Here is a 14,610-nt window from a genome sequence, read left to right on the forward strand (position 1 = left end):
CCTTTGATGAATGTTCGTTTTCTTGTTATTTAATGAAGTAAGTCACAATAAACTATAACAAGTCATCCTTTCTTTTTCTAAAATTCTGTCCAGGTTTGAGAAGGGGTTTTGGTAATCTAATAAAATATTTATCACTGTGATACAACATCAAGATTTTATGTTAATAAACTAAACTGCGCATGTTTCTGGCTTGAAATGTTTGAATAGCGTTTATTGAGCACCTACTATGCCAGGTACTTTGCTTTATACCCCCCTTTCATGTAATTCTCACAGCAATTCTGAGAAATTAGTATTCTCATTTTATAGGTAAGCAAGCTGAAGTTCATAAATATAATAAACTTGCCCTAAACTTGCCCAACAAAGTCAGAATTCATACCTAGGTCTGTCTGACACAAGTCCACGGTTATTCCTCTAACCGCAATGTTTCAAGAGCTGTCAGAAGGGTTGTTACATCTTACCTGACCTTAGGTTCCCACGGGGACCAATACTCACTAGACATTTTTCTCCTTCTATGTATGAGGATGTATTACAAATCTGTAGGCACTCTAGGCAGTTCACCCCTGGGAAGACCAGAGTTCTACCTTTTACTTGCCACCGTACTTTCTTTATCTGCTCCTAACTGTACGGCCTCTAGACCTTCATGACAGTGAGGCATTTTATTCTAACACTAGGCAGAGATAGGAATGTAATGGGAGAAATTATGTGGACCTAAGGCCTGAAACTGTTTTCCCACTTAGGGGAAGAAAATAATGAACTCCAGCAACAGATTTATGGAAACTGAGGCCTTACAGAAAAAAATTTATATTTTTATGAACTCACATAAATAACACAATTGTTTTTCCTTAGGTCACTAAAGAGCAAGCATGAGAGAGATGAAAGGAGTTATAATCTTAAAAAGACACTAGCATGCACTCAGGATTCATTGTGGTTACTGGACCATAGTTGAGCTTTCTAGAGATTGACAGAGAACAAAGCCCACTGAGAAGCAGCAACTGGAAAGAGATTTACACGAGCTTTAATATACACCAGTGTTGAGTGTTTCTGTCCAGTTGCAGTGAATGCACCAAATATTTGGTTCATTGTACTAGCAGCCATAACATGCTTCTCATTTTTCCCCAGTTCTGAATGATGAGTCGTGCTGCAGGAAAGCTTTCACTTGAACATTACATCTGTTTCTCTACTTGATCCCTTTCTAGGCTTTATTATAACATGTGATTTCTTCCCAAAACCAGTATCACCATTTCAACTCTGTTTGAGATAACAAACTGAATATGAATCCCTGCTGGTCTGAGCCTTGGTATGAAGTTAAAAGGAATCACATCTTTCACAACTGGACGTTTTTCCCCAACAATATATTTTTATCAATTTTTTAATTAATGAGATGTTTTATTAATTGTTATTCTTATCTTGCTCTCTGCCACTTGCCACCAAAGATCTTAGTTGTCAAAGTACTATGATGGTCGAATTGAAATGAAATAGCCAACTAATACTTTTGAATTAATCAAGTACAATTTTTTTGCAAATAAGTCAGTGAGATATTGAAAATATATTCATATTTGTGTACAAAGGGCCTGCTTATAGTTTTCCTTTAGACAAATCACCTATTATAAATGAAGCTGATGACATGGCAATAAGAGAGAACTAAAGTTACGCCTGACTGAGTGATTATACCAGCCTTTTCTGTGTTGGCTAAATTCAGTCATTGTTTCTTCCCTCTACAATATTTCCAGTTCAGTGTCTTCAACAAGTGGAATCAAGGAGGAGATAGAATGCACATCCTAGTAGCTATAACTCTGCTGAATTGTTCCTGTAATTGGGTTTATAAAAGGAGTCTGCAGATGATGTATTTCTTTATGAGGTAACATTACAGCAGAAATCTTTCATACAGATTATATTATATGAGCTGTAACCAAGAGGCCAATGAAGTGACTTTAAGGCTGATCTGAGCTTACTTTGGGTTGACCTGGTATTATTTTTATGGATGGTTCTAGTTGGTCTGAGACTTAACACACACTTCCGTTTATGCGGTTGCCATCCTCTGAGACAAGTGGTGACACGGTTTGACTCAGATCTGGTGGACAAGAAAAATAAGAGCATATCTTCTATTTTGAGAAATACGCGTGTTCTTAAGATACCTGAAAGGATATGATCTGAACTACGGATGCAAACATATGAATAAACTTTGATAAACAAAGACAAATTTTCAAATCAATTAAACAAGCAAACCAAACATTATTTACAGTGACCACTGCCCATGTTATCTGTCTGCTTCATAAAATGGGGAGGATTTTTGTGGTGAGAATTGAGTGGTACATGGGGTTATAAGGGCCATCTTTGGCTAAAATGTCAGAAACCACACTAATGATTTATTCCTGAATAATGAGGATGAACTACTTACATGAATGGACAAAAGAAAGCTACCTCAGGCACTTCACAACCTGAAGAAAGATTTAGTCACTGTGAAGTTTTACAAAACTGTAATAACGTATCAAGCGTTCAATTTGCTTAAAGTCTATTAGCTAAATATCTTTTCATGTCAAAATGCAGTAAGATACACTCGTGAAAGTCATGTGGCATCATAAATTATGCATAAAGGGAAATGTATGATTAACCAAAATTTGGTGTGGTCTGCATTACCCATCATAGCTCCAGACCCAGATATCGGCTGAAAAATTCTGCTTTTATATGAATGAAATCCATAGCTTAGAAGGAGCCTCCAAACTTGTAAAAGTCAAAGACAAAGAAGAATAAAAATAAAAACTTTGTCACTCCTAATTTTGTTTCTGCCTGTTCTATTTCTATTGAACGAATTGAACATGGAGAAATTGTTTCTAGAACTGAGAAGTTTCCTTGCATGTAGGGCAGCTCTGAGCCCGATGCCAAAACTGCTGGTAGAAGTCACTTTTCTTACTGAAATAGTTGCCTCTTAGCTGATGACTGCCAGCGTCATGACCAGATATAGCAAGGATGTTGCTGGAAGGCCGCCTGGTGCGAGGTCTGGAGTGAATACAGAGCAGCTGGTCCCACAGCTGTGCAAACTATAATTCTGTGGTTGGAGGGGGAGGTAAGGAACAGCCCTAGACTTCCACGGAGCACACTGAGGACATTTAACCCCCTCTCTCTGTCTTAGGAATGAAGGTTTTGCCTTGAAACCTCTGGTTGTATTTTTTTAAGGTCAAAACAAATAAGTAGGACATTCAGTTGGGGGAAGAGGGAGAGGGTGAAGAAAAGGGGAGAGGAGATTGTGAAAGAAGAGCTATTTGGCTGAGAGTCTGCAGAAGGCCAAGGTGACCGAACACCCCACACGGCACTGGCTGGCAGTTCTACTGTGCAGTACAGTTACTTGTAGCTTGAATACGACAGGTACCTTCTCGAGAACTACTATCAAGTGGAAAGTTGAAGTGAGCCTGGGACTACACTAAGACGTGAAAAACTTCTGCAATTCACCAACACTTGTAAAAATTCAAGCCCTTTGTTTCTTATGGATGGATAATAGTATCCTAGAGTGACTGCATTTCATACAATAACGAGATTGACAGTGGAGGCACGAACAGAGCCTAAATTTATAAACTGGTAGATGCTGTATTCAGTCTTTCTGGACTGTTAGGCTATATGAAAGTTTTGGCCATGGCAGAGGCATTATTTTAAGTAGAATTAGTCTATTTTTCACATTTTTATTCTTGTGCTTTATTTGTGTCAGAGCTATAGGCATTTAAGCTGCCCCATTCACCCAGACTACATCTGTTTCTTGCCTTTTTAGGGCACTTAGCTATTGGCAAAGCATTTTCACATTTGGTCCTCAAAGTAACAGTGGGGATTAGACAGAGTGTTACCCCATCTTCCAGGGTTCAAGGATTCAGAGACGATTCAGCTCATAAGCAGCAGACTCAGATTTTGGAACAAGCAAATCTCCAACCACAGCACAGAACCCTTGTGTTGATTACTCAAGGAAGAGAAGATATTCCCCTTGACTCTCAAAAGTCAAGCTTCTATGATTTTTGATGTGCTCTCCTGACCTACATGGATGCCTTTCTCAAACTGAGAAGTTTTGTTTTTCTCTCTGTCTCCCTCCTCTTTTCTCCCTGTATTTCTTTGTTTGCTCTTCTTTCTTCCTTCTCCCCTCACACCACCTCCTCCAAGTTTAGAGGATTGTTGGAAAGTCCAGTAAGTTTTTCCTCAGGTGGCCATTTCCATGTGGCCATTTGCAAAAGACATTTCAAAGATGATCCATTTAACTCTAGTTGAACAATAGACTATCTTTAATGTAAATTTCCTTAACTTTCAGAGTTTGAGGGTGACTTTCTCCTTTTGGGCAGGTTCTATTCATTCTGTAGTGTAAGCAAGAAGGATTGAATAGGGGTAAAATTTAGTAAAGAAAATTTTTTCCTTATGTGAGACTTTCTGAATCTGTAGCTCATTTGGTCTTGTAAGATGTGGTACCTAGAGAGGCATTTTTTTGGGTAGTATGTTAGAAGAATAGAACAAAGGTGAGGCAGAACACAGAAACATAAAGGAATAATGGAGTCCATTCTTCACTTTGTGTAGTGAATACTCACTATGTGGCAGGAATTATTCTAAGTTTTTCCACATTTTTTAAATTAATTTTTACTGGAGTATAGTTGATTTACAATGTTGTGTTAGTTTCTGCCATACAGCAAAGTGAATCAGTTATACATATACATATATCCACGCTTTTTTAGATTCTATTCCCTATAGGTCATTTCAGGGTATTTAGTAGAGTTCCATGTGCTATAGAGCAGGTTCTTACTAGTTATCTATTTATGTATAGTAGTGTGTATATGTCAATCCCAGTCTCCCAATTTATCCCTCCCCCCCCTCCAAGTTTAGCAAACCTCTAAGGTGGTCTCCATTATTCCTCCCATTTTACAGGTGAGAAAACTGAGGCAGGGTGGGGTTAAATGTCTTGCCCAAGGTACATATACATATCCACGCTTTTTTAGATTCTATTCCCTATAGGTCATTTCAGGGTATTTAGTAGAGTTCCATGTGCTATAGAGCAGGTTCTTACTAGTTATCTATTTATGTATAGTAGTGTGTATATGTCAATCCCAGTCTCCCAATTTATCCCTCCCCCCCCTCCAAGTTTAGCAAACCTCTAAGGTGGTCTCCATTATTCCTCCCATTTTACAGGTGAGAAAACTGAGGCAGGGTGGGGTTAAATGTCTTGCCCAAGGCCACACAGCTAGTAAGTGACAAAGTAGGGAGTTGAACCCAAAAAAGTCCAGCTCCAGAGTATATTCTTATAGCCACTATCCTACGTTGAAAAACAATTTTTTTCTCACTGCTTCTCTTTCCACCCTTTGTAGAGCTTCATTATGACTTTTGTGGGTCCTATGCACATTTGTCTTTTACCACAAAACATTTTTAAACTATACTTTATGATATAAGTATTACAAAATATTATGTGTTGGTATAAGGACATACGTAAAACAGGCTGGATTATATTTATTTTTTCTTCTGACTTTAAAAAAATTAAAACACTTTTGTGGGCCTCTAAATGTATTGTGAGCCTGGGCTGTGTCTACTGTGTCTGATAGCTAAGTTGGCCCAGACCTTAGGGTTTTTCTCTTTCACCTTGATTCACATCCAGGTAAGAGAATGAATTGACCACACGCTTACGGGGATAGTGGAAGTCCTAAAGAGGGATTTCCTTGCAAAAGCTTTTTCCGAGTTCAGAAATCACTCCGAGAAAACTATCAAGTAATGTTTTTTAAACTGGGGGTTATAAAATCATTTAGATGAGTTAAAACTAGCATTTTTATAACTAAAATATGTTAGAATAAAACAGAGTGGGAAGGGATGGGATAGGATAATATAGAAAACATCAGAGTACATTTGTGACTTAATAAGGGTATTTTGAGGAACATTTTATTCCAATTCTCAATATGTATGCGAGGTGATATAAAATGCACTTCTTACAGTGAGTCCTAGCCAAACATTTTATAAAATACTGAGCTAGGATGCACACCTAGTTCCACCTCTTTCTTTCCCTTAGACATGTTCAGCTTCAAATGTAACCTCAAAGCAAAGCTGATAAACATAAGCTTGCTCTCTTATAATAAATCATGCCCATTAAAAATACAGATTTTGAAGTCACATAAAACAGGATCTGAATTCTAATTCTTCCTCTTACTCCCCTTATTAGCTTAAGTTATTTAACCTCTTTGTGGCTTAGTTTTCACATGGATAAAATAAGGAGAGTAATAATAATGCCAATCTCATAGGGTCGTTACGAAAAATAAGTGAGCAAATGTTGATGAAGCCCTCTGTAAGAAGGGCTCCCTCTATATATGCTGACAACTCAAATATTTATTTCTGGGCCAGACTTCAGTTTAACCTTAGACCTGTATAACTGCTTGTTGGATACCTCCACTTGGATGTATAGTAGACATCTCACACTTGCTATGTCTGTATTTGCACTCCTGACCATACCCCATGCCCCTAAATGGCCCTTTCTATCCTTTCAGTTGCTCAGGCTGAACCTTGAGGTACTCCTTGCTCCTCTCCTGCTCTCACAACCCACATTCAATCCACCATAAAAGCCTATTGGCTATACCTTCAAATACCTATAGAATCTGACCACTGCTCACTGCTTCCGCTGTACCCTGATGCTGAGCCAGCACCATCTTTCTGGATTACTGTAATAGCTTCCAAACCAGCTGCCCTGCTTCCTCCTTGCCCCACTGTAGTCTGTCCTTGACACAGCAGCCCAAGTGATCCTTTTAAAATCTATTTCAGATCACGTTCTCTTGTGCTCAAATCCCTGCCTTGTACCACATGTCACCATGAGTGGGCAATGGCTCACCGGATCCTCTGTAATCTAGTCCCCGTGCCCTCCTACCACTTGATTCACTCCTCTCCAACCAAGCTGGGCTCCTTGCCAGGTGCTAAACACACCGGGAACACTCCTGATTTAGGGCCTTTTCACTTGCTTTCCCTCTGTTCCCTCTGCCTTCTCTTCCACCCCATAATGACATTGCTCATTCCCTCCTCTACTGTGGAGAACTTTGTTCAGATTCCCTCTTCTCAATGTTGCCTATCCTGCAATCCATCCCTTTCTTTGTCCCCATATGCCTTATACTCTTAGTTTGCTTTATTTTTGCCTTAACACTTAACCTATGAAATACTATACAACTTACTTAACTATGGTATTGTCTACTGTCCATAACCCACTTTTAGAAGTTAAAATTCATGAGGGTAAGATGTTTTTGTTTTCATCACTAATGTATCCCAAGGGTCTAAAAAGTTGTCTCAATTTCTAAATTAATACTTGTTGAATGAATGAATATTATATATTATTATTTCTTCTCACCTTCCTCCATCCTCCCCTCATCTCCAAAACAGGCCCAGATGGAATAAGGGATAAATTCAAACATAACAAGGCTTTTTCTATATTTTTGAATAAACCATGATGGAGTATTAAACCAACTGGTTGCCCTTTGATTGATAAACATCCAGAAATAATGTGCTCTCAACCCGCAGTTGGTTGAATCCGTAGATTCAGAACCATGGCTACAAAGGGTTGACTGTATATTGAATCCTCATGTCTGCAATTACAGCCCGGGTATTTAATGTTCAAAGATTCTGCTATTGAATTGTTAGTATAATGTATACAAATGTGAAAAGATCAATAGGAAACCTACGGGCTTCTTACACAATACGTGCCTCCATAAATATTAAATAACTACTAGCAAGAGATTATTCCTCTTGTCCTTTGATAACCTGTGTGAAAGTCACGCAAACGAATCCATCATCATTCAATAAGGCCACAAAATCACTTTTGCCTTTTATTTTAACTATCCTTCATTATATAAAAGACTTATAAATTAAAGCAATTAAAATGTCAACATGGCCCACATTTCCCCCCCGCCACCCCGGAAATCATATCCACTTTATCACCTACTAAAGTGGATGGGGGGGATATGAAACAAAATATGAAAATTCTAGAGTTTTTCTTATATCATACAATGAGGAAAAACTTATATCTATTATTTGTTCCTTCAGGCCCTCTTCAGTTTATACGTAACACTGGCTATAATGTACGTTCCCTCTGTCACTTTATTAATCAAAGAGAAAAATAGCTCTACAGGTTATCTTCTCTTCCCACTTGAATTTTAATTATTTTACTTGCGCAATAAATTATGACGAATTGAAGTTGCGTATATCAGAGAATAACTCCATAAGGAACTTAAAAATAGTTTGGGTTAGTATTAAAATGTATGTATGTAAATCTATTAATGTGCACTTATTCTGACCGATAGTTTATTTGCTCCTGTCAGCTTATATGCCTGTGAAGAAAAAGGAAACAAAGTTCTTTGTAGTTCATGGTCAAGTTTCACAGACAGTGCCTAGAAGTTAGGATTATTCTATTTGTGAATTCCAAAAGGGTACACTTGCAGCTTTATTGAATCTTGTCATTTAGCTAGTCTGCATACATATTTCCCTTCCCTGGTAATTTAAAAGGATAAAGGGAAAATATAGATCTTATAGGTATATTCATTTCATTTTAATTATGAAAGAACAGGCTACGAGACTTAAAATGCCAATTGGGAATTGGATTAATATTTAGGTTCCTGACTTTCCATTTATTTATTGCTAAGCTTTCTCTAATACCATATTCAACCATACAACAAACACTTATGGAGCATCAACTGCGTTAAAGACTCTAATCCCTGAATATTCAAATTTAAAACATTTTGATTAATATGGTACATATAAATGTGCCTTCTGGCAATCCTTAGTTATTATTAATAATTTATTTTAAATTACTATAATATTATTAATCATTCTTTTAATCAAACTTATTTTTATAACTTAGCTTTGATCAAATATTTTAGTTCTTATTGTAACTATGCTAGTCTATATGTTTTATACCATAAATTAGACTATACATAAAATCAGTGGCATAGTATGTATCCATTAGCACAGCCAGAGTTAGAAGTGCCAATTATTCACACAAATTTTTTAGATTGGATGGGACTTTCGAGATTTAAAAATCTAGAGCTGAGTGAATCAAACCCACAAAGGTTAAATGACTTGCCTACGGTCTTAGAGGAAGAGATTAGAATCAGTTCTTCTGACTCCTGATTCTTATTTTTTATATAAGACACACCTCTATCGTCTTCCATGAAATTAGAATATATGGGCATATACAGACAAACCAAACAAGAAACTCAGCATTTAGTGATAATAGTAAATACAATACTTAGATGTTAAAAAACTTTTTTTAACAGTGCCCAGATCGAAAGATCCTAAGAAAATTGAACCATGCAACTCAGATTTTATGTTTTAGTTATCTCATAAATGTATGAATTGTTGTTGAAACAATGACATCGTAAGCAGACAAGTTAAACATTTACAGCAAAGGGTTTCCTGTTTTCTCGTGGTGTTAATTACTCACTTTTCTGTACCTCGTGTATATTATTTATGTTATCTGGAGTGGTCTTCATTAGTACTACCTTAATGCATGACATAGTGAGATTATCAGGTTAGCTAGCTTTTCCAATGACACAGAAGGAGGACAAACCTTCAGAGAGCCCCACAATAGAGGCTCCTGGTCAGCTACATGATCAGCTACTTGCATTCTGGCTACTGAACGCTAGAAGCAATACTTTAAAGGAGATTTGGGGTCCAACAAATAAAAGCCAGACCCACATGCTCTGCCTTCAATTTGAAATCAGTAACAAAAATATTGTGAGGGATACATGCATAGGCATTCCTTAGAGAAAGAGTGAAGGAGAATGTTTACCAAGACCTTCAGATTGGTTCAGCATGACAATATCCACAATTTTGCCTAGAGACAGTCCTCATTGCTAAATGACAATAGCACATTCTGAGATGTCACTTCTCAATATCAGGACTTTTATAATGTAGCTAAGGGATAAAGGTCTTCCTCTTCAAGAGAGGTAGAAAAGGGATCTCAGTTTAAAACTTAATATGACTGACCCAGCCGTTCTTAAAAGTAGCCAGAGAGGGGGCTTCCCTGGTGGCGCAGTGGTTGAGAGTCTGCCTGCTGATGCACGGGACACGGGTTCGTGCCCCGGTCCGGGAAGATCCCACATGCCGCGGAGCGGCGACAACAGCGAGAGGCCCGCGTACCGCAAAAAAAAAAAAAAAAAAAAAAAAAAAAGTAGCCAGAGGAAAGCCACTTCTGACTGCAATTTTCTTCTAGGCCTGAAAGAGTAGAGGAGACCAATGGGAGGCAGAAACAAATACCCCTGGCTAACATCAGGGACAGAAAACAGATCTCAGCCTTCCGAAGAGGATAAGTATTCTGGGGTTGACCACCAGAATTGTTAATTTAGAGTCTCTGTTAATTTAGAGTCGTCTCCTCCATACATGCAAAGCAGTTCTGAAATGTCAACAAAGGTTAAACATACATATGATTAGAGAAGTACTTACTCTTCCCAACAGTGCAAAATATTGGTTTTGTGTTTTAAACAATCCTACACCATCCTATGACTAGCTTTCCTTCTTCTGACATCCCTTTAAGAAATTTTAGATGTGCTTAAATCTTCTATTTATCACAACACTTTCATTCATTTTGGTGTGTAATTATGGAGAACCTTTCTGTTTCAGTACCTTCTATGTATCAAATATTCTTCTATATACTGTTAATGTAAAAATAAATAGAGTAAACTAGCCCATGGGGAAATATTTGCCAGATGAGCTGCAAATCTACATTGCAGTCACTTCCATGCAGTGAATGAATGACCTCACGAGGCAGGGTAAGTTCTTACGAGCTAAATGTCAGTGATGTTCATTACTGAGTGAGAACACAATTAGAAACACTTGCTACGAATAGTGTGAACATACTCTTCTGTTACACGATGTCCTTCTAACACATTTGAATTTCTCAGGAAAATAACTTCTTCCAGTGTTTTAAATGAGATCTAATGTGTCTGAGTAACTTTCAGCAAATACGTTTGCTTAATTCTCTCTACCATGTATACTACCCTCAGCAAACAATCAACTATCAATGTTTGCATATACTATATGCTAAACAGAAGTTAAAAAGCCTACAAAAGAGGCTCTTTTAGAAAAATAAAGTCGTGGTTCAGAAAAAATTTTGTTCTCTACTCTCTCAATTTAGACTGAACCTTGAAATTAGCATCTTCATAAAGTGATGAAAGACCCACATTTTGGTGCTATTCTTTGACGGGCCTGGGACTGTAGGATTACATGCTTCACTCAAGCTGTGGAGTTATTTCTGAAATGATATTAATAGTACCATCAGGGACAGGGTGTAGTTGAAGGAATGCTTAAGTATTGAATCAGCATTCCAAATACCCAGTCCACTTTATCTGGCAAGTGTACACATTAGTTTTAAGGGAGCTGGTCCCCAGATGATTTCATGATATCATGATTTCCAAGTAAAATGAATATGTGTATATTTATTTCCTTGAAGCATTACTAAACCTCTCAAATATTAAACATGGGCTTATATAAAATGAGTGGGTGTGAGAAAGGGAATGCTAAACATAAATAGTTTAAACCAATAAAGAATTTCTCTGGAAAGAATAAAGAGTAAGTGGCTAGGGGTAGGAGAGGAGCGGGAAGAAAGGGCAGATGAAAGCTTTCCTTGCTTAATTGTTTATAAATTGTTGTTAAGAGACAAACAAAATTCCCTCTATGCCCAAATTACATAATTTATCCAGAGTATGCAGGCTCCTCTCTTCAGCAACGCTGATAACGACACTAATAGTTTAATTACAAGTTGCTGCTCAAGGAGATAAACAAGGCTGTTTGCTTTTTAAACCGCGGGTTACAATTACTTTTAAACGCGAGGGAAAGGCACATCTGCGAGTAGATCTTATACTATGTCAGAAAAGCAGCCAGAAACCAGCTGGAAAATCAACAAAGCCCCAGGAGTGAGCTGCCGGCACAAAATTAGAGCAAAACCTCCCGATTTGAGCAGTGGAGCAGTGGGCGTGAGGCGTAGTAAACAGGCGGCAAACGTAGGTGGGCAGGGATAGAAAAGTTTTAGGTGGCCAGACCGTGCGCGTTTTCCCTGGGATTCCATCACAGAGAGGGACTGAGCACCCCTCCCTCTGCTGTCGGGCTCACAGTCACGCCTCTCACCCAGCCCTTGGCTTCAGCACCACCGAGAGGACAGCTCCCCTAGTCGCAGAGCAGAACCCTCAACAACTGCCCTCCTCCGTCCTTGAGAAACATCCTCTCCCACCGCATTTCTCTTTCTTGCTGCTGTCTTTCTTGACACTGTGCTTTTAAGGCTACTCTAAGGAACATATTCATAAGGGACTGGGAGCTTGTTTGGCTTGTTTATTTCCAGATGGAAGGGAGACAAGTCTTGTCTGAAAAGTCCAATCTTTTCATTGGCCTCCAGAACAATTTAAGCGGGATAAAAGACTGCAAGTCACCGGCTTTAATCTGGTGGCAAAATGGTTCAGCCCGACTCAGCAGTAGCAGAAACTTGAAACTCTTTTTTAGTGCTTTATTTTATTATTTTGTTGTAAAAGCATCAGTAGTAGGTAAACAACCTTATTAACTGCCTCTTTAGCCCCTTTCCTTCTCTGCTAAGCCAAAGACGCCAAGGGAATATACCAGAGTTTGATAGCAAAGGAATAATTCTTAATTTCTCTGGGCCAGAAAACAATCTCAATCCTAAAAGGAACTCTTCTCAGTCCTTTCCAAGACCCCTCACATCATATTCTGAACCTGGAACATACAAGTGAAGGATTAATAGTTCCAAATGGAGACCATAGGCTACTACAGCATGCCACAAAAACTGTCAAAGCCTCCTCCAATAAAGTCCTCTTTCTCCAGTGCCAAATCCAGGGGCAAACATTTCAGGGGTGACGAGAAAACACAGGGTTAAAAAAAATCAAAATCACCAAGACAGGAAAATTACACTCCAAAGAACTTGGCTACTTTGGCACGTTCAGTTACCATCCTACCGGTCATAAAATATGGTTCCTTAGCCAACACATCTTGTTTCTTTATGCAGACTTTTCTCTTTTGTTCAAACTTCTCGATAATGTGTAAAATAGTCGTTATCTGAAGTTTCTCTTTGTTCCAGCGCGCGCACACACACACACACACACACACACACACAAACACACACACACACTTTGCTTGATTCAGTTCCATTTTCAAGGGTTGAGTTTCCTAAAGAAAAAGGTATTGATATCATGTTCTTTTTAAACTTATTTTGAAGGAGGATCTTCAGGAAATGCCCTCACTCTTTTTGCACTGGAGTTGCTAGAATACCAAGGGATGCTAGAAAGGAAGAGACACAAGCTTGGAGGGAGAGACTTAGCAGTCTTTCAGAAAAGGCAGCCCCGTGAAGTTAGTAGCTAACAACTTCTTCTGGGTGATAGTGACCATCTACTAGTAACAGGAGGTGAGGTCTGCCTGTGAATCCGGAGCCGCAGCAGCAGTGGAGACAGCGGGCACTGGGTGCTTCCTTCCAGTTAACCCTCACAGCTCTCAGTTTAACTCCCTGAATCCCTCCGTCTTCTCTGTGGTTCATTTCTTCCTTCTTTCTTTCTCCCTCCCTTCCTTTTCCTTCCTCCCCCTCTCCGGGCCTCTCTCCTTCCCTTCCTTCCTCTGTCCTCCTCTCTTCTTCCCCCTTCTTTCCCGCCCTCCTCCACGTCAGTGACCCTTTTCACTTAATTCCATCTGGGCCACTTTGCGCACCAGTTCCAGCGACAGCTTCCTATCATCACCCCATATGCATCCTATAGACCATACTGTTATTATCATCACTACGGTTGCTTGCCAAGTGCTTGGTCCCGTTCCCAGCTGTGAACTCCGCCCGGCCCCTCCTCACTCCAAAACCGCAGCAGGCGTGTATCAACCCGGCAAAATCACCAGAGTCGGAACGTCACCAACAAGTTCCACCCTGTAGTAGCCCCACCAGCAAACCACACCAGCGGAGCCTTGCCAAACCCTCTGCCCACAGCCGGTGGAGCATCCCGACCCAGCTCTCGGCTACGCCTACGATCATTGTTATCAGTGACAACACATCTCTTCAAGGAAGGGGAAAGCCCGCGTGCGACTCCCCGGCGGAGGCAGGGCTCCACGCACTACCCTCCCCCACCTGCTCCACACACACACGCACACGCGCACGCACACGCACGCACACACACACACACACACGCCCCTCCTTACTCGGCACACAAAGAGAGCGAGCGAGCGAGCGCCAGGGACCCGGCTGGGTAGCAAGTGGGGCGCAGGGGAGGGCACGGCCGGGGGGCGGAGGGGGACCAGGGGCTGGGGGCAGAGCCCGCCGGGGAGGAGGCAAGGAAGCGGCGTGGCGGAGAGAGCAAGGCTAGAGCTTCGTCCTCACCTGCCCCCAGGGTGAAGGAGATCCTGGCCTCCGCGAGGTACGGAGTGTCGCTCTTGGAGCGGACTCTTCTGATGGGCCGCCGGTCTATATCGTCCTCCGAAGATGCCGCCATTAACGTGGGAGGCAGAAGCAGGGTCGCCCGGCGAGCTGAGAGGGAGGAGGCGGAGAGAGACGGAGGGAGGCGGAAAAGGGGGGGGAGGGGAAGGAAGACGCTCACCCGCAGGGCAAGGGGGAGGGCAGAGGGGGATGGGAGAGGAAGGGAAAGGGGGCGGGGGGGG

The 14,610-nt window shown here is 40.4% G+C and overlaps 1 protein-coding gene across 1 annotated transcript in view; it reads right to left on the reverse strand.

Moving 5' to 3' along the window:
• The window catches only part of PHACTR1 (phosphatase and actin regulator 1), a 561,450-nt gene that overhangs the window by 507,149 nt on the left and 39,691 nt on the right, over window positions 1-14,610 (reverse strand). The window lies entirely within an intron of this gene.

The sequence above is a fragment of the Lipotes vexillifer genome, unplaced genomic scaffold, assembly GCF_000442215.2.
Source record: "Lipotes vexillifer unplaced genomic scaffold, Lipotes_vexillifer_v1.1 scaffold1154, whole genome shotgun sequence".
NCBI lineage: Eukaryota > Metazoa > Chordata > Mammalia > Artiodactyla > Lipotidae > Lipotes > Lipotes vexillifer.